Raw genomic sequence first — 20,314 nt, forward strand, 5'->3', positions numbered from 1 at the left:
TGTGCCTTTGGTGAGCATTTACATTAGCCAATACTATCACTAGGGATCTGAACTGCATGTCAGCTCCCTCTCCTCCTCATCTTTTTTCAGGTTCACCCCAACCCCTTCCTCTTTGCTCTTTTACTTCACAGCTCTCCCAGAGCTGAGATAGCCATACCAGATTGCTTGTCTTCAGCAGCCACCAACAAGTAACAGAGGATCCCACCAGCCCAAACTCATCTGCCCCTAGTTAACAAAGGGCTCATGAGAAAGATAATTCCCTGAGCCTGTATTTAGATACAGACATTGCCTATTGTGGGCGAGAAACAGGCTCCACCAAGCTTGTGATGCATCATCACAGCTACCAGCAGGACCCCACAGTGGAGCTGATTTCTGTGTCGAAGGGAAAATCAGAATTTTTTGCTGGCAGTGGGTCATTTGCACCTTTTAAATGAATCCAACCAACTCTAAATTTGCTCCAGAACTGGAAGAAGAGAAGGGAGGAGGATGACAAGAGCATAAAAAATGTATCCCTTCTTTGTTGTTGAAAGATTACATTTCAATTCACCTTTTCTTCCGTCAAAATTTGAAAAATAATAAACCATATAGAGCTTATTGAGACTTTTTCTTCCCATTCTCCAGATATTCCCATAACATGCGAGGGTAAGCAGCATTTAACAGCTCCAGTGGAGTCCAAATTAGTTTTTCTGGCAACCAAATGCAGTGACTTCTCCACTATGCACACAAACACACACACACACACACACACACACATAACTGCCTAAAGCATTAATAGATCCTGCCCAAAGCTAAGGAACCAAAAGGATGCAATGCCTCGTAGTGTTAAAGCCCCTAAATACACATTACATTGTGTTATCAGCTTCAATTACGCAATTTCAACTGTATTTCCAAGGAAATGGCTCCTTAATCTAGGGCTTAGGATGGTATTTCCTTAATAAGTGGCTCCGCCCTCATTTTATTTTCTCTTTGCTCACTTAGGAGCTAGGCACTGCACAAACCCTTTTCTAGAGACTAAACTGAACCTTTATTTCTTCTGTGCCATTTTTTACTGGTGTTCATGACCAAAGTGGCCAACTGCCTTTCTGAGTTGAACCCACTTTATCTTCCAGAAATGGGATTTGTTCTTTTCATTCTAGAGACAAGAACTGAAGCACACAGGAATTAAGATCCAAAGGCATCTGATGCATTTTGGAAACCCTTTATGTGTTAAGTGCACTTAACTCACTCTGCAAGCTCCACAGCTTCCATTATATTCAGCAAGGACATCTGTGACTCAAAGCCACACCTCAAGACAAAGCAGGGGAAAGCACGACCCTAAAAATTAGTGAATTATTACTGGGGCAAAGTGACTCATCCAACAGCTCTTTGGAACTCCCCTTTCAATAACCATGCAATGAGCATTTCTTCACTGGCCCCTGACTCATTGCAGGTTCAGTAAGTAAAGAGGCAAAGGCCATACAGATAAATGTCTTTCACTCAGCTCTGCTCCTGAGCATGTCCAGGTTGAGAAGTGTAGAGGATGGGAGAGTTATTTAAAACGCTTGTAACAAAAGACTTATCTCCAAGGAATAGACTTTTGTGCCAGACGGAAGTAGCCAGATCTTCACCACACTGATGCTAACCACAGTGGAAAAAAAACATGCTGTTTTGCTGCTACTGCAACTATTTGGGGGGGGGAAGAAAATATTATTAGCTAGTTTTTCCAACACACATGAAAACTACATACTGTCTCTCCTCAAATCAAACCAAAAGAGAAAAGACCAGGCACCACACTGTCAAGAATAATTGGCTATGCAAACACAATTTAGGAAGCAGCAGATTTGCAGAAAAGTATCTTGGAGTGATGATGAATCACATCCATGAGTCAACTACCAAGTTTTTCAGGGGAAAAAAAAGCAGTCACCACACCAGGAATATGAACAGGAGAGTCCTTTGCCAGATATCTGAGTTACTCTTCCCACTATGATCTATCCCAGAAAGGCCTCCTTAGGTGGGCTGCTTCCATAAAGGGCAACCTAAGCAACATGTAAATTTACTCAGGACTCCAAGTCCTCCGAGTGGGGAACATATGATCAGACATCTGTGAAGATGAGATGGATGACTGAAAGAACAGGAATTGTTTAGTGCGAAGAAAAAGACTGAGCAGAGACATGGCAGCAGTTTACTAATAGGTGAAAGAGGGAAGGAATAATTTTTTTCCATGTCACTTCCAGATACAAAGAGAATTTATAGATTTAAACTGCAATGAAAAGAGATTTACTCTGGACATTGGCAAAAATGTTAGAGGAGTAAGTACTGCAATAGATTTGCCTGGAAAGAGGAGGATTACTTCACTGGAGGTTTCCAAGGATGGATTAGACAAACATCTGTCAGAATTGCTTACATAACTGTGATCTCTCCTTGGGAGCAAAGATAGGAGGCTAAAGATTTCCTAAATAAAGCTCAGCCCTTATAAAATTCCAGCACTTTTTGATCCAGAGCATGGCATGCTAGCTCTGCCCAGAGAAACATATAATATGAAATTATTTAAAATTATATTTTATCAGAAGATATAAATTAGTTAATAAATGTAAAACTTCAACTAAGCACCTAATTTGCAAGATCTGAGACCTTTGGGTTAGTGATTGACAACATCATAAGGAACAGAAAATAAGGGTAGACAATAAGAAGACTGAGCAGATCCTACCAAAAGCTGGTACTTTCAGTCTCCATTGTAGCTCAAGAGACTTGTACTGATTGAAGAAGCAGTGCTTTGGGGAGCTGATGAGAAAATCCTGGAAATATTTCTCACAAAAAGCTGGGATGGGTGAGAACTGGAGTTCGGGGCCAGTCCGTCCCAACGATCCCGTGAATTCTAATCTGATTTTTCCCATGTATCAGTGGCCTGTCTGCAGCCAGCGGGCCTCTCCAGACCACGGGCTCTTTTGTGCGGTGATGTTCCGGACCACCGGAGAGCTGACAGGGCCCCGCTCCGGTGCGGCGGGACGGGAGCGCTCCTTCAGCACCGCGGAGAGCGGCCCCGCCACGGCCGGAGCCCAGCGCCTGCAGCCTCCGGGAAAGGGACCGGCCTCTTCCTCGGGGGCACCTTCATCCTAAACCGCCTTCCAGGCACTTTGTTACGGGGTAAAAAACCCTCTTGATATATTCAGGCTTACTCCGTGTGGGCTGAAATCGGTTCCAAGGAGACAAATCTGAAGAATGGCCAATTCCAAAACAGAACTCTAAATTGTAGTTTAACCTTGCAACAATTCTGGATCGAGAATTATTATATTGAATAAAATTGTTCCGACCATTCATTATCTTAGGAAAAAAAAAAGGTGGGGGGGAACCAACAAACCCAAAACAAACCACAAAGCTCCATACTGCTGAGCAGAAATGTCCTAGTATGATTTGGCTCCCATTGTAAATGGGACCAGGTCATTAACCCAGCTACTTAAGTAACTCACCAATTTTCTAGCCATCCTGCCAACCAGAAAACCAGCCTGTTACTTGGGCAATCAGATAATTGCATTTTATATTTTCAAATAATCCTTAACAATCAGGAACTAATTAATGTCCATAGCACCCCAATGAGCTATGAATGTTTACTTCCAACTTACTGATAGGGAAACTGAGGCAAAGATCTTTGTCCCAGACTGCAAAACCCATCCAGGCAAAGAAGTAGGTAGAAAAACTTCTGTCTTCCACCCTTGTATCTGCTACATTCCCTTGGAAACACGTGAAGGATGCTTTTATCCATATGATGAAGCTACCAGCCACCACTGAATCATCAACTAAACCATCAGTCAGCCTAATAATTAGCCAACTAATTAGCAACCACACAAAGCAGATTCATTTACTCGGGATGCCATCAATGCTGCACTAGCAGGAAAGTTGGATGGCAGATCTGAAGAAGGAGTGGAATGGCAGAGCTTTCCCTCACACGAGGCCCTGGCCAGCCTGCTGACAGGGAGTCATGCTCAGCTTTAGGCTCTAGCATGGCACCAGAGCTTCTTGGAGGCTGATGCATAGAGGTCCACATTCCCAAGTCTTGCTGGAGGAGAAAAGGATCCTCTGGCTAGGGAAAGGGAAGACTGAAAAGCCAGTTTTGAGTCCCAACATTGTTTCCAGGGGGCCAGAGGCAACACACACCCTTTGATGCTTATGGGGAGAAGGCAGAATTTCAGCTGTACCTTCACAAACTACATCCAAGTGGTAAACTTCCAGTGTAGTGCAGTGTTGAGAGACTGGTTAAAAATGTATCTGTCTTTATCACACAGAGCTCAGTGTATTAGCCATCTTCCTGTTCAAGTGCTTCCTACTAAATCCATTTTCCCACATGGAAACTACCAGATCTATACTGAACTGAGAGGGATATAAGAATATTGAGAGCAGGGAGGGAACCTCCCAATAGAAAATGTGGCAAACAGGAAAAGTTGAGCACTTGAATTCAGAGTGGCTGGGGAATACCAAGTGCCCAGGATTAGTCATTCAAGCAATCTGGAGTCAGAAAGCAGCTGCAGTGAAAAATCAAAATGTCTACATCAAAAAGGAAGGTTTTCTTTGCAGGTAAAGTCTTCAGTGTGAAGCACCTAGAGATATTTTAAATTTTTGAGGACACAAGACTGTTATTTTAATTCTTATTACAATTACTAACCTCTGAACTTACAGAGAAACCAAATTTGTATTTTCAAGACCACTCTATCCATTAGGCAAGAGACGTCAAATGTCCAGCTAAAATTGTTTGGGTTTAGCATGGCGTGAAAAGAAAATAGAAGTTCAATTTATATTTAAAGCCATTTTAGATCCTTAACTCACATCATCAAGGAGTGAAAGACCAATTGGTAGCACTAGGAAAGAAGTTGTTAACCCTGAAAAAAAGTGGGTGAAAGCCAGAATCTTGTCATCACCTTCATGTAAACTTTTCCTCGGCATTTGAGGGATTTCAGTATAAATTTCCTCCAATAGGGAAAAAAAAACCCTTAAATCACATGGACTCCTGAAAGACCAAGGCCACACTAGCAATAAGTCTGCAGGACAGAGCAAGGTATGTGATGTATATTTTCTGCTTCCTCCTCCTGAAAATCAGTGAACTTTTCCAAGTGTTTAATGCAAAAAGATTTTTACTGTGCTAATCAGCTGAATCAAATAATTATTTTCCTCCTTTCAAAGCAAGATATTTTATTAAAGTATTTTGATCAGGCTTGAAGATGTAAATCCTGGCTCATAAAAGATGTTGTAACTATGCCTTGATCATTTGAAATGTGTTAGCTCGGCTCTGCAACCCACTTTTAACTCCTGTGAATTGCAGAGTGCAGAGACTAAAGGTGGGGTAAGCTGGTTCATTTTGCCTCCTAGCTGAGGCAGGCTGCAAGTGGAGCTCGGAGCAGCTATGTAGGTTTAGCTAATGGGAGACGACTTCTTATCTTGTGATGCACTTGCAATAGTGACTCCAAGTATTTGCTTTAGGCTTACCCTCATTCTAATACCATTAAAATGGTGTGGCTCAGCAGTTCCCAAAGGGATTATCATGAGCCTCCATTTGAGGAGCTCCTCATTTGACCAGCCTCTGAGAATGGGTGTTAGGCTCACCAAGTGCCTGGTGGACTCATCCCCACTCTCCCAACTCCTTCAGCCTGTTTTGCAAGAGAGAGTGAAAGAAATATTGACACAGATTCTCTCCCCTTTTCAGCATGCATAACTGCCAGGACTCTCTCAGGAAGTCCAGCAATCTCCCTGCACCTCCAAGGCCCATAGAGCTGTTTGTCCATAGTGCATGAGGAGCAGGCTTGTAGGGAGGCCGAGAACCATAAAGTGGGCTCCTGCAGCAGGGAAACCTGTATGAGGATATGTGAAAAATAACCCTGACTTGCTAATCCTAGCTGTGAGCAAACAATTAGCAGGAAGCAGAGGCAAACAGGAAAGCTGATTTAATTATGTGACACTGATACAGCCAGTGAACTGGAGGGAAGGGAAGGGGGGAGGCAAGGGGGGGCACCGGGGATGTGGGGTCAAAACAGTTTGTAAAAATCTGTTTCACAAAAGCTGTTGTTCCCCTCGGGGCAGAGAGAGATTACCGTGGCTCAGTGTCTATCAAACATGGGAAGAGAATAGGGCCAGGGGCAATGAGACAGCTTCCGAGTATGAAGGGCCCTTCTTCTTCTCCGCAGCAACCAGCAGCCTGCCAAAGAATTCCTGTAAGCTCTCGGCGGCTTTGTGTGCCTGCCTGGGCTGTGGGCAGCTCTGCAGCAGGCCTGCCTATTGTCGGCAGGGCTCAAAGGGAGCAGGGGAGAGAAAAGGGGAGCTGGGGGAGGAAGAGGGTTTAAGGGGGCTTGTTGTTATCGAAGCTGCAGAGGTTATTGTGCTGGAGCAAACCCACGCTGCTTCTGAGCCCCTTCAGTGGGGCTGTTAATGGAGGCGCTGCAGGGACACAGAGGCTGGGATTTGCTCCGTGTAAACTCGCTAGAGTCTTCCTCTGCATGCACTGTCCTGGATCCCACTTTTGGCCAGAGCAGGCATGGGTGGACATAGGTGAATGGCCGTGCACCCTCCTATCCACACCCAGCAGCACCCAGAGACACCTGCCAAGGGAGCTGGGCTCCCATACACTCCCACTGACACACCTGTGACAGGCACACACCGGGCACAGAGCAAACACCCCTGCTCAGCACAGATGCACCCACTGGCCCCTCTTGGCTTCAGAGGTAAATGAACGCCTGTCCACATGTGCAAAGGCAACAGTTCATCGCTGGAGGCAGCTACAGCTGGACATCCAGATACACCTGAGGGCTCATATACATACCCTCAACATCTGGGTCCTTAACCCAAACACACAGTCACATAAAGGCACACACAAAAATATGAAGGCACGATTTTCCTGGCAGGCACAAACAACAGAGTCTCAGGGCACTGCCTCAGAGATCATGAGCACATGGCAGAGTTAGCACAAGGGATGCTAAGCCAGGTTGTTTTCAAAGCTCCATCTGCATTGCAGGAAGAGAAGCTGAAGGCCCTTGGGGAGCAAAAGCCTCAAGAAGGAGCATGTGAGCAGGGGTCTGTTGTCAGCAAGTTTGCAAACACTGATGCCTTGTGTAACCGAATCTCCCAAAACACTGTGCTTGACACAGCCAACAAATACCATGACCAAACAGAGGAAGGACATGATCCTGAAAGTGGGACATGCCCCAAGATACCACAGAGTCAGGGTGAGCAGGATGGAAGAGCTGGATCCCTGCTGGAACTCTAAGTTTGACTTGGATCAGGACAACTGAGCCTGGCACAACAGTGCAACAGAATCTGTGACAGACCCAAACTCCTGCTGAGGGAACCAAGCCATCCAATATGAAATCACAAAAGAAACTTTTAATGGTAACTAGAGTCTCTATCTCCTTATCCCCTTAAACTTTCACTGGAGAAGTAGCAAGCAAAGTCCTTCTAAGGCACAGAGGGAGGTTTCATATGGGTATCAGACCCACAAGTCAAGACCTTGATTAAAATGGGAAATCACAGAGGTCTGGCCCTTTTCTTAATGTAAGTTTGGCTGTCAAAAGCTTATCACTCTGAAAAAAAAATTAACAAAATTTTCTTTTTGGATCAGGAAAGCTTCTTCATGCTCGTGTCAACCGGGTTGGTAGAAGCTTTACTCCACAGGAGCCAAGTCCACACCTGATCACAGCTAAGGTCCAAACAGCCTTCACCTGATAAGCATAGATGGTGGAGAGTTGGTGCATTACACAGCAGCCAGACCCTCTCCTACTCCCAGGGTGGCCCCGCTCATCAGTCCCAGAGAGAGGATTTGTCCCAGGGCTGATTCACCACATCAGCGCTACCGTGCCCGCCCAGGCTCACGGAACACCCCCAGGTAAGAGACCCATGCACACAAACCCTCACATGCATGTGGGGGGCGAGGGTAATTCAGTTGCATCCAGAACCTCCTTCTTCCCTTCTCCTACCACTTCCACCCCATTGCCCAGCAGATGCTGCTGAGCCAGCCCAGAGAGGCAGGAGGGAAGATGGGAAGAGGGATGAAGAGGTACCCCAAGAGGGAGAGCAGCAGCCTCCAACAACCATGGTAGGAAAAGTAGGGGGGCTGAGACTGTGGGGGAGGGGATGGAGGCAAGGCAGGGAGGGCTTCTCATTGTGAGGGAAATTTTATTTTTAACAGATGCTAAGGCAGATGGCACAGAATTAACAGAAAATGGGAGAGGAAAAAAGAGGAAGAACATTACTGGCTCCAGAGAGAGTGGACATTAAAAAAATAAAGAATAAGGGAATGAAAACAAGTTTAAGTACTCTCTCCAGAGGAGGGGGGGAGGGAAAGCGCGAGGCAGAGCAGGGACGAAGCAGCGTGATAATAACCAAAGGCGTGAAATTGCAAAAGTAAAATTTGTGGCACTCGGGAGGGGCTGATAAGGCCCCAGCTTCATTGCAAAACTCACTCAGAAATTACTGATGTGATGTTTTAGCCTTTATCATTAATAATAATCGAGAGTGGGGAGCGGGGTGGGGGTGACTGAAACAAAGAGGGAGAGAGATTGCATGAGCATCTGAAACCTGGGGAAGGAGGAAGAGGACACAAGAGGAGAGCTGGGGGAGAGGAGAGGTAGTGGGGGGGAGAAAAAGGAGTCCAAATGAGGGGGAAAATGGATGAGAAAGGAAAGTTGAAAAGGAAGCAATACTGTCCAAGAAAAAAAAGGAGGAGGAAAGAGCAAGGTTAAAGGACACAAGGAGAACAAAGGGAGAAGGCAGACAAACAGGAGTTGGGGAAGAAAACACCAAAAAGTGAGAGGGGGAAAAAAGCAGTCAGGGGGCGAGAAGAGGATGAATGAATGGAGAAGTGACAGCAGAGATGAAATAGTGGGAGAAGACAGACTGTAGGACAGGGATTAAGAGAGGGGGAGACAAAGAGATATGGCCCTGCCGCTCTCCTCCCAAATTAATCGAGGATACATCAACCCAAGCCACTAAAACAGAGCTATTATGAATGGGTTAGTCACAGGTGGAGTTAAAGGCCTACAGAGGGATATTAGCCAAAATTGAGTGGCTTTTAATTTCTTTCTAACGAGAGATTGTGGCTGGGGAGCCAGACACTGCCTCGGCTTAGCTAGGCCTGAAGGCAGCTAAACACAGGAGCCGGCAGCTTCCCACAGCCACACTAAACCACAGGCGAGCTGACCTGTGCCGTGCACGCAGCGAGCTGGAAAAGGCACACACAGCTGACCTGCCTGCTCCGTGTGAGCAAACAGCACAGCCACACACACGGGCACGGGACACTCACAGCCAGCCTGGCACGGACCCACAGACCGCTCTGCTGACAGATAGACAGACAGACAGACAAAGTTATGGTGCTTCACAACCCATCAGCGAGCTGAGGTGATTCACCATGCCCACCAGGGCTTGGCTTTTTACTGGAAGATCCCCCGGCACTGCAGCCTCCTCATTGCCCTCCTGGAGAGACCAGGGAGCTTCAACACAAGACCAGGACATCTGGGTTCTATTTCTGGCTCTGCTGCTGGCAATTCACCACATTTCTCCATTTTCCCCATCTGCTATCTGGGAATAATGCAGTATTGTTAAAACTAAGCACTTAAAAATGATGAATCACACCATCTCCTCATTCCAAAATCATGAGATTGGTTTAAAAAAATCATGACGTCTTCTAGAAGGATACAACCATGTATAGAAGGACTCACACACCTTTGGACAACTCACTCTGTTGCACTCTAGTTTCATAAAAGATTTAGAGAGAGTTTATTTTTTTTCCCCTGAGCTTAGAGAGCTCACAATTCATTAGGGGAATTGTTGGGGGAAAAAATATTCAGAAATGCTGACACTATGTAAAATAATTTTTCCGCCTATAGCTGTGTTCAGATTTTCCATTAAAACCTTGTACTTCTCAAAGTATAAGTTCATTAAAACAAAAGGGAGGGGTCAATTTCTAACAACTCTCTCTCTGTGAAGCAATTTCAGGAGGGACCACAAAAAAAAAAGAGCTGTGGAATCATTGCAACATCCAGCTCTAACATTTTATAAACAAAAACATTTGTTTTATGATTGAAAATTACTTTCATTTTTAAGTTCTAGACCATTTAGGCTTAAAAGTGACTTTCAAATAGTAACAAGTTGCACTGGGAACAAAATATTTCATTTTATCCAGTACAAAATTTTGGGACTAGGGTATAGGAAAAGGGAGATAGGTTCAGGATGAGAATCAAATTATTCCTTTGTGAAAGCATTATCTTTTTTTAGTTCTTATCCCATTTTGGAGCAGAAGTAACTGCAGTTTACAAATTCTCATGGAAAAAAAAATATTTCCTGCCTAGATGCAATTTCCATCTATATGGAGGTGTTTTAAGGCAGCAGATAGAATATGCTAAGTATTCCTAATTTATGTATTTATTTCATTCATTGCCAATATGTCCCAGCCTAAATAATCCACATGCACACCTTTGTCTCAGTGCTGTTCAAATATTCACACATCTTCCCCTTTTTTCAATCTGAAACCAGGCTTGCTCATGATGGCTGTGGAATTTACTCAGAAATGGATGTGCTTTCAGGTGAAAGACACAAATCAGATGAGCTGGAAAGTGTGTGTGACCTCTAAGCCAACAAAAACACTTCTGCAGAAATATACATGAAGGCATCCCCACAAATCAAGGTGAACTCACATGACACTGGCTTAGGAGCGCAGTAGTACATGCTATGATACAGGGGTGCTGTTCATGGAACAGCATCACATATGTGCTAAGTCACAAAACACCAGAGAAAGTGCTCTTAGTGCATGGAGCATCACATGAAACCTGATAACAACAGCCATGTCTAACGAGCAGAAGTCACATCTGGAAATCACCTGCTAATGCATCTGAGAATAATTCATAAACTTAAGAGGCAAACAATCTTAGTGCTGAGGTAAATCTGTATCTTCCCTGGACCTTACCAACACTTGAATGAAGCAATGTTACCCTTCTAATGAAAGAGCCTGAGAAGAGATGGGACAATGTTCACATGAGGATGTCACTCTCTGCTGGGCCACAGAACCCAGAGGCAAGGTTGCTGTGTTCTGTGCTTAGCTCATCTTCAGCACTTTCTCTCCAGCTCCACCAGAAAACAGGAGTACAGCCAGGTGCCTCTGGTTTGGGCTTTCATTCATTTGAAATTTTGCAAGCTGTTTTTCTTTCAAAGACACAAGAGAAGGATCCTGCACATTCTTCTTTTACTCAAATATGAGTTCAACTGGGAGAAGTCAGCAGTGCTGGAGTCTGGCTTGTCCATCACATCCTCCTTCACATCTCCAGCTGGAGAATCTCTTACCTGCCCATCAGGGAAACAGTCTTGCGGCACAAAGTTCAGTCTTCTAGAATAATTTACTTTCTCACTGAGACTGAGGGACCTCAATAAATATCTTTATAGTGGACAAAAGAAAAATACCCTGGAGTGAGAATGTCCCATGCGACAAAGACAAGCAGACACAAGTGAACAGACCACATGGCAAGTGCACATGAAACAGAGAGGAGGGGGATAGGGCTGCAGAAATCAAACATCAAATAATGCCAGCGTACATTCTTATTCAGAGACCTCAGACTTCCACGTGAAAGTTTTCCAGCTTGCTCACTCACACAGGAGCACTGGCTGAGTTCAGAGTTTCCTGTTGATGATTTTTCTGCCTCGTCTGTCGGCACGGAGCTGAGACCATTCCCCGCTGTTGCAAAAGCCTTTTTCAATAGGCACCGTCCCCTCTGGGCTGCCAGCTGAGGCTGCTCCCTGGAGAGTTACACCCCTCTCAGAGTCTATTAAAGCTCAATTACCCAGGGCTGACTGGCCTCGTTGTCTGGCAAAGGGAGGTAGGATGTTCCTCTCCCTCCCAGGGTCGGGGCTGCTTTACTATGGCCCAGCCAGATCACATCTATGTATCAATTTAATAAGATCAAATCAAGTACAAGATATGAGGGGAGGAAGGCAGTGAAAGGAAAAGCTGGGAGAAGGCAGCTCAGAAAGCCACCAGTGCCTGCCTAGGCAGGACTGGCCAACCCAGTGATGACAAAGGGCACATTGCTGATTTACGCTGTGGGCACAATGGAACACCTTGATTTACATCAGCATGGACCTCCTGGCCTCACACACCCTGTCCACCAGCATCTTCTTGTGCCAACCCAGCACAGCATCTGAGTCACTGGTGCTTTCTCAGGGATCATAATCACTCTCTCCATGTCCCACTTCCATTCTGTTGCCACACTGCTCCCAAGGAGGTTTCACATCTTCAGCAGTCAAGTCCTGGCCTTCCACACATGCTGGGAAAGAGCTGTCATCAACTCCAGCACAGAAGTTTCTGTCAGTGATAGATACCTCCCACCTACACCCTCCCTCTTTGGATGTGTCTTCTGGGGTCTGAGTCCACAGACAGAATTATACAAGTAGATCAGTCATACAGATAGCAGTCGTGTTTCATTTATTACTCAGAATCCTTATGGGCAAAGAAAATAAGAAAGCTGAGAAAATGTAAACCCATTTATTTTGTTCCTCATCCCTTAAGGACCCTTATCTTCAAAAGCTGCCTCGCTGCAGAGAAGGTGGGGGTGAGGGAAAGGAGGACACACTGACACACACAAGGTCTAACTTTGGGCTAGCACGTCTCCACCATGGTCCACAGGACTCTGAACATCACACAGAGATCAAGAGGTAAAGTCTCAGGTGCCTCTGGAAAGAATCCTTTATCCTCATCACATAGGCAAGAAAACTGAGGCAGGGGAGAAGCCTGGCAGCCACTTACAAAACCTCTCAGAGATGTGCCTGAGAAGCGGAGACAGGAAAAGCAGGGTCCCCCAAGCACCAGGCTGCCTGTCTTCCTTGGTTCACTGTGACACATGCCACCAGCTGAGGAATGGGGCAACAGAGGAGAGGAAACTCACCAAATGCAAACTATTCACAAGTGTCAGACATGCAGTCCAGAAGAGTCAACACATTATCCCTTCTCCAAACTGCAAATCACCACTCACCTCCAAGACAAAGCTGAGACCTCTGGTAGAAGGCATATACCAAGCACACTGAATCACAGGGCAAGAGTAGGCCCTGCTAGAACCTCCCCTATTCCCTGTTTCTGGTAGAAGTCAGAATCTGTGGGAATGGACTCCAGAGCTCCTTATGAAAACTCATTTCAAATACTGAGCAGGCAGAGCACGATGTAGCAGTGCATGGAAACTCAGATAGTCCAGCCTCTCCAGCCCAGAGTCTCACAGAACAGCAAGGTTGGTGCATTCACAACAAAAGAGCTCTCTTGGGTGCAAAGATGAGCTGACAAGAAAATGCCTGAACCCCAAATCTTTTTCTCTTGCCTTGAGTTAATCCACCTGCACAAACAGCACGAAAAATCTTGTCTGTGCTGAGGCCAGGAACAGTGGAAACATCTTGTCCTCTTCCCATTCAGAACAAGCCCAAAGTGAATCCCTGTAGACCAAGCTCAGGCTCAGATACTTCAGTTAAGAAGAATTGTACCAGTCTGGTGATTCAAAGAGAGATAAACCTTCATTTAAAAGGATTTTTTGCTTTGTGCTGTCTATGGTTTAAAAACTTCAGAGCCTCAGAGGTGAAGATGTTCTTGCTGATAAAAGAGAAGAGTCCGGCCTGCCATACAGGGATGAGGGAGAATTCCAAGGGGACAACACGTACCAACAGAGCTGCCCAGCTTGATCAGCCCCATGCTTGGTGTATTGAAACCCTGCTGAAGAGTGCCTTGACCTGCAGTGGACTTGAGCAGTGGCGGGGAAAGTCCAGCAGTATAAGAACACTCTGCCCCACAGTGTAAGAGGCAGTGAAAGGCAGATGAAGTGAGGTGAGGTGGCTTAGGCTACCCAACAGGCTGGTGGAAAAGAAGGACTGAATATTCCCTCGTGCTGCCCAAACCCATTGCTCCAGCCACCTCCCACTGAGGAAGCAGGATCTGATGCCACCAAGCACCTTATCCCTGGCATTGACACCTGACACAGGCAAAATGGGCATCATATTTTTACTCAGCTAAAACCATGGCACAGTGCAGTGCACAGGAAGCCCTGGGTGCCACACTCCTAGATGGAGCCTTTAGGCAGCCTCTTTCCTAGAGTACCAAGCAAAATTACCCTCCACGCCCCCATCCCCAGACATCACTCCCTGAAGCTTTACAGCAGGACCACAGGCACATGAGGGAGGGATGGGGACACAGAGAGACAATCTCCCACCAGAAACTGTGTGGGGAGGATTAAAAAAAAAAAAGGAAAAATATGGAAGAGAGGCTGTGAGCAGAGACAGAGAAAGAAAAAAAGGAGTGGGAAGGGAGAAAGTGAGAAAAAGAGAGAGTGAGAAAAATGACAGGAGCTGAATTTTCGGCGCCCTCACTTTAAATCAAGATAAAAGACTGAAATGGAAAATAACAGTCCAGAGAAACCCCTGGACGGCTTTGGGCGTTAATGGAAACACATGGCTGAAGGCTGTAGTGTTGTCAGCTTCCCCGTGCTCTGACATTCCTTTCTGATAATCCGGCCTGCCATAAAATTAGAATAGCAAATACCTCCTGACAAAGATGCATGTTTCCCTCTATTGTGCCATCATAAAAAAAACTCCGCTGGTGACTCGAGGAGCCGCAAACTTCAATTTAAATTTACAGTGCGGCGGAAGGAAAGTGATATGCACTCAAAAATTTTAATAACCTATTAAGTTACGACTTCAATTTCATTTTATGAATATTTTCCTTGGGGAGCAGTGCTATCACAGAGAAAGATAGAAATTTAAAAAAGATAAATAGTGCCATTAATCTCCAACATTTCTCTTCCATTATCCTTGAAAATTAGGAGTTATTTTTGTTCAGATCTTCATGTAATTAGCTCCCTACACTTGATTCACTAGCCAGAAAATGACCATGTTCAGAAAATTAAAAATTTGTCATTAAGTGGAATTTAACATAATATCATTTATCTTTATCTATTCCCCAGCTGACAGCAGGAGCCTTGGAAGTGATACAGGCTTCTGTGTCAGAGAGTAGAGGCAAGTCCTCAACATGAGAGGGAGAGTGCAGGAGTGTGGGGGGAGGCTATAAGGATGTGGGAGAAGGGGAGCATGTGAGACAAAAAGGAAGCAGGAGCTGGAGTCACAGGAAGAGGGGGAGAAAAGGAGGAGTGGGCCATGGGAGGAGAGGGAAAATGCAGCAACCAGGCAGAGGAGCAGGGCAGACAGCCAGGCAGGGTGAAGGGTGGAGGAAGGAACAGGAGGGATGAGGAAGAAGAGGGCAGGAAAAGCAAGGTAGAGCTATCTGCTGAGCTCAGTGGCAGAGCTCAGGAAGTGCCACCATGAAGCCAGCTGGGTGTCACTATGAAAGCAGAATCAGTGGCCTGGTGAAATCCTGACCTGGCATGATCCCTGTGTGTGTGCACTGGATGAATACCAAGGCACTGGTTCCTGTTGATGTCTTTATCTACTTTTTCCCCTGTCCAAGCTCACCAGTCCTCCACGAAACATGGGGTAAGACCCAGAAGAAATCCTCATCAAGGTCAGAGGAAGGCTTTTGCTGCCTATTAAAGACCTAAAGCCTATACTAGCAACAAGATCCAAATGAACATTGGCTGTTAGAAGACCTCATCCTCTTCAGGTGCATCAGAGTGATGCACTGAGTACCCTCCACCATGTCACTATCACCTTGTAGAGGAGGCAAACTGAGGCATAAGAACAGGTTTTTGACTTGCCCAAAGTGGTGAGATTAGAAGCAGAGCTGGGATCAGACCTTCTGCTCCAACTCTTACTTTCCACTCCCTCCTCTCAACTAATCCTGTGTGCACACCAGAAGTGCAACAAGACTAGCTCTCCAGCATGGGCTGAACTACAACAAGAAGCCTCTTCAGCTTCTGAATCTCTCTCATTGACTGAAAACCATTAGCCTCCTAACCATCTCATTTAATCTGTCTCTCCTACTCTCAGTGGCGAGATCTGATAAAATATCTCTCTGGAGAAAATGAAAGAGAGTAGGTGGAAGGAAGGAGAAGAACACCATAAAGCAAACACTATGGGCAGGAGCTATTTTAAATAACTGGCTAGCTAAAAAAACCAAGGACATTAGCTACTCAGCAGTTCCATCACAAGAGCTTGTGCTATTTTAAGCAAATCTCTTTGCCTCTCTATTCTGGGTTAAAGTTTGGGGATTTTTCCACTCTCAAAGAAGTTCTGGAGAGTTTTATTTAGCTGGGCTCCCTTGTCCTATACCTTAATTTTCAAACTTGGTGCATAATTTTGTTCTTATTTTGTCTTAAAAGTACAATGAAGTGTATTGGGGAAAAGCCATAAAGATTGGCATTTCACCAAAAACAAACTTAATGACCTTGTGCTGTACCATGTACTCTTCTGTGCTAAACATAACACAAAATTTTGCACAAATGTCTACTGGACAGTGCATGGTATGTCACAGATCTGTACAAGACCACATAAAACAGCAGAGGAACCTTCCAGTTCAGACACTTATCACCATGCTCCATGGTTGTGATTTTTTAATGCAACCTAGGGAGTTATATATAAAAAACTCTCCTCACAGCTTCCTGCAAGCCACTGTTGGCAGCTACAAAGTACCTGTCCGTGTGCATCAACCTATTCCTTTCTACCTATAAAAGGACAAGATAGGTCAGGATGATTGTGCTCATCCTGTAGCAGGACACAGAGGCACTGAAAGTACCCTGGGTGCTACAGCAAGCCAACAGCAGATCCAGGCATGGGACCCAACCATCCTGCCTTGTTTCTACACGCAACCACACGCTGGCAGCTCTGAAGTTTTCCACCCCCAGCTAAAGCAACTTCTGTATTCTGGTGCATGTGTAACTGGAGTCAAGAGCAGGGCTGGATAAGCATAGGTCTGTGTACTGAGTTCTGCAAGGTACTGGGTGTGGCTCTAGACTGGATCTTAGCTCAAGTAAAGGAAAATAGCAGCTACTACAGCACTTGCCCCAGTGGAGTGGAGTGCTGTCTCTAGGGATCTGTTCTGGGACCCATTTAGTCATCTTAAGTGTATTGCACACATGTCTCTGGTCTAAGCACCAACTGTAAGTACCCAACACTCATCACCTGCCACATCAACATCACTGCAGAGCAAACAACTCTTTCCAATCAGTGATTTGAAATGTCAAGAATCACCTCATTCCTTCAGCAGGCCATGTCCAGACAGTTAGCTGGGACAGTCACCAGGGTGGAGGGCCCAGGGTGAAAAGCAAGGTTGAGTATATTAGCATGGGAGGGAAAAGTTGATCTTTGATCTTTGTGGAGCTCCTCTCCATGGCAACACAGATCTGACCCACAGGAAGACCCATGAAGCATTTCCTTCTGTCCATGTTGGGATGGGTTTCTGACTGATGCAGAAATCAGGAAAGTGGTTTCCTCTCACTGCCATGGTGCCCAAACCATTTTGTTGTGCATCCCAGGGCATGTTCTTTGCACCCTGACTCTCAAACAGCCCTTTCTCTCAGGTCTCCCTCCCACCCTCCCACTCAGACTCATGCTCCTCCTCTCCCATCCTTCCATATACTCTTTCTTTTGCAGTTCCCCTTCATTTTCTGCCTTTGCTCTGTTTCTGCCCTCTCTTCTCCACTGCTAGAGCTGTTTGATTCATGGTGCTCTCCAAGCAGAGGAGAAGGCTGCTTCTTCTCTTATCCACTTATAATGCAATTTACCAAAGTGCCTTCAATTTGTTTCCCCACTCCTTGACTTAGTGGTTATCCTTGCTCACCTTAAAATCAGTTCTCTTCTTTCCCCCCCACTGTCTTCCTCTATCCACTTCAACCCTTTTTTATGCCTTTACAGGCTCAGCCAGACTGTTCTCCTCCTTTCTCCACACACAGACTCTGGCCCATCCCCTCCTACTTCTCCCATTCCTTTCTCATGCTCCCCCTCCTCACCAGAGCTTCAGCACTGCAGCCTTAAAGCAGGATAAATGGATATGGATATCGTACAATAAAACCTTCAGAATGGAGAGTTTTGTGCAAGTGAACAGCAGCCAAGCCTGAGAGACTGAAAATTGGATAAAGGGATTAAAACAGTAGCACATTAACAGGAGATTTAGAGTGTAATAAACTCATTTCATAATAATATGTGCGTTGGGGCTGGTAATAAATCATCGCGGGATCCCTGCCTTCCGCAGTGCCGGAACGAGGCAGTGACCCGAAAGCGGGGTAGGATTTCAGCGAGATGTGGATTAATTTCACAGGGTTCTTGGCCAGGAATAGAGCGGCTGTGCCATTCCCGTACAGCTGCTGCTGTTACTGCTGGCTTTTGGAAAAAAAAATCCACAAAAAGCAAACAAATGAAACCAAACAAGAGGACTTGCCAACACTGCCTGGCACACATTTGTGGAGAAGGGTACTCAAGTGGCCTTCACTAGCATCACCCCGGAGGCCAAAATACTTCTCAGTCACCTCCCTGGACAATGTCCCACACCCGTTCCACACAAACCTATGGGTTGAAGATGATAAAACAGGAACAGGAAAGAAGCCAGCTAGACAGAAATGCTAGGCTAAGTTACCACATTAATGGCCCAAATAACCTTGTCTAAGGCACTGAACTCAAAAAAATCTAATGGCCACATGCAGTAGATATTTAAGCCTGGTGGGCAGCCCAAGATGCAACCTTAGGACAGGTAGGGATGGGGAAAAGCTTAGACTCTAACTCACCTCTGCTGCACAAAGCTCACGAGAAGTAACAAAAGCAGTGAAGCCTCAAAGCAAGAAAGGGAGGAGAGCAGCATGCTGGAATGTTCCCAGAGAAAGAATATAGATGGATCCAAGCCATATTGCAATTAGGTGAGGCAAGGACTTTGCAGCAAGAGGTAATATAGAAATAAAGAGCAGGAAAATGCAGTACAAGCACCCTGAAACAAAGGACTTGAGGAGGGAACCATTTGATGGTATCTTAAGAGCAGTTGGGGAGCAAAAAAATCCTCCCCAAAAGAGAGGTATAGAGAAGCACATAACAATCAAGGCACTGGATCAGATGACATGGAATCTGGGCTCTACTTCTTGCCTCTGCAGCCATGGAGATTGCTTAGGACAGAGAGCACTGAGGGAAAGTCCTGCCTTGCCTTACCATAAGCAATAGGATAAGCAATGTGGCCCACTGTGTCTGAGAAAAATATGTGTTGGTTGACATCTAATACAGCGTTGATTCAATTTAATACCAATGGACATGGAAACAATTATCTGTATTGAATAAAAGGATGGGCCAATCTCCAAGGAAATTCTCTAAACATAAGCAAAGAGCAGACTGGCATGAAGAAGGGGAGGGTAAATTTAGGTGAGTGATATGGAACACTGTGAAGGCTGAGGAAGAAGTGAATCACCAGCAGTGCAAATTTCAAATCTCAAAAGCAGACTTAAGAGCTTGGAGACCTGCAGATTCACAGAGATTTGTCTTTGCTGATATTGCTATGGTGAGAACCACACTGCTTATTTAATCAAGGCCAAAGTCACAACTCTGTACTTGAGTGAAAATATTAACCTCTATGCTGTACTATCCAAAGGCAGTGGTAACAAAAGTCATCAGTTCACAAATCAGCCATCCACCTGCACGAGCAGATGGAGGATGTTCAAACCAAACAAGCCATGTAACTGTTCCTCTAATGGAAGCTTAAGCCTTGCAAGAGGCCTGGATCTGAGGAAGAATGCTACCTTTGTATACAAGTTTTCCAGCTCAGCAACACCACACAGTAAAATTATCGGAGCCCCAAGACCACCCAATGAGGTCAAACAATGCACACAAAGGTGCCAGGGGTACATCAGTGTCACAGGTACTCACTGAGAGGTGACAGTGCTGGAGAGAAGAGCACAGAGCCTGATGCACCACAACAGCGTGTGGCCTTCATGGCATTTGAGCCAGCTGGGAGGGTGTCACAGTGGCAGTGGCAGCAGCAGCACTTCTGTTCACCTAAGCTGGCTTTCCCTCATTACTATAGCTCTCGCCACACCACTGAAGTGTAAATTCACTCAGTAAATCACACCAGCTTCACCGTTGCAAGACAGTACTCAAGAAGCACTAATAAAGAGGGAAAATTGGATTTGCATTGAAGTCAACCTTAAACTTCATCTGTCAGTCACTGCCAATCAAGGCCTGTAAGCTCCAGCCAGACTTCCCTGGTAGTAAACTGGCCAGGGAGACTTGGGAAGCCAAGGCACAAAAGGGAATACACTCAGCACAGGGCCTTCATATTCCTTCACCCCACAAGAACCAAGAAGACAAAACCCTCTGTAATAAAAGCTGGTGGACAGTGAACCACAACAGGAAGTTACTCTGACAAGTGAACTAGAGAGCCAAGGGGCCGTAAAGTGCCTTGATTTCTCTCCTGCTG

The sequence above is a fragment of the Geospiza fortis genome, unplaced genomic scaffold, assembly GCF_000277835.1.
Source record: "Geospiza fortis unplaced genomic scaffold, GeoFor_1.0 scaffold130, whole genome shotgun sequence".
In the NCBI taxonomy this organism is placed as follows: domain Eukaryota; kingdom Metazoa; phylum Chordata; class Aves; order Passeriformes; family Thraupidae; genus Geospiza; species Geospiza fortis.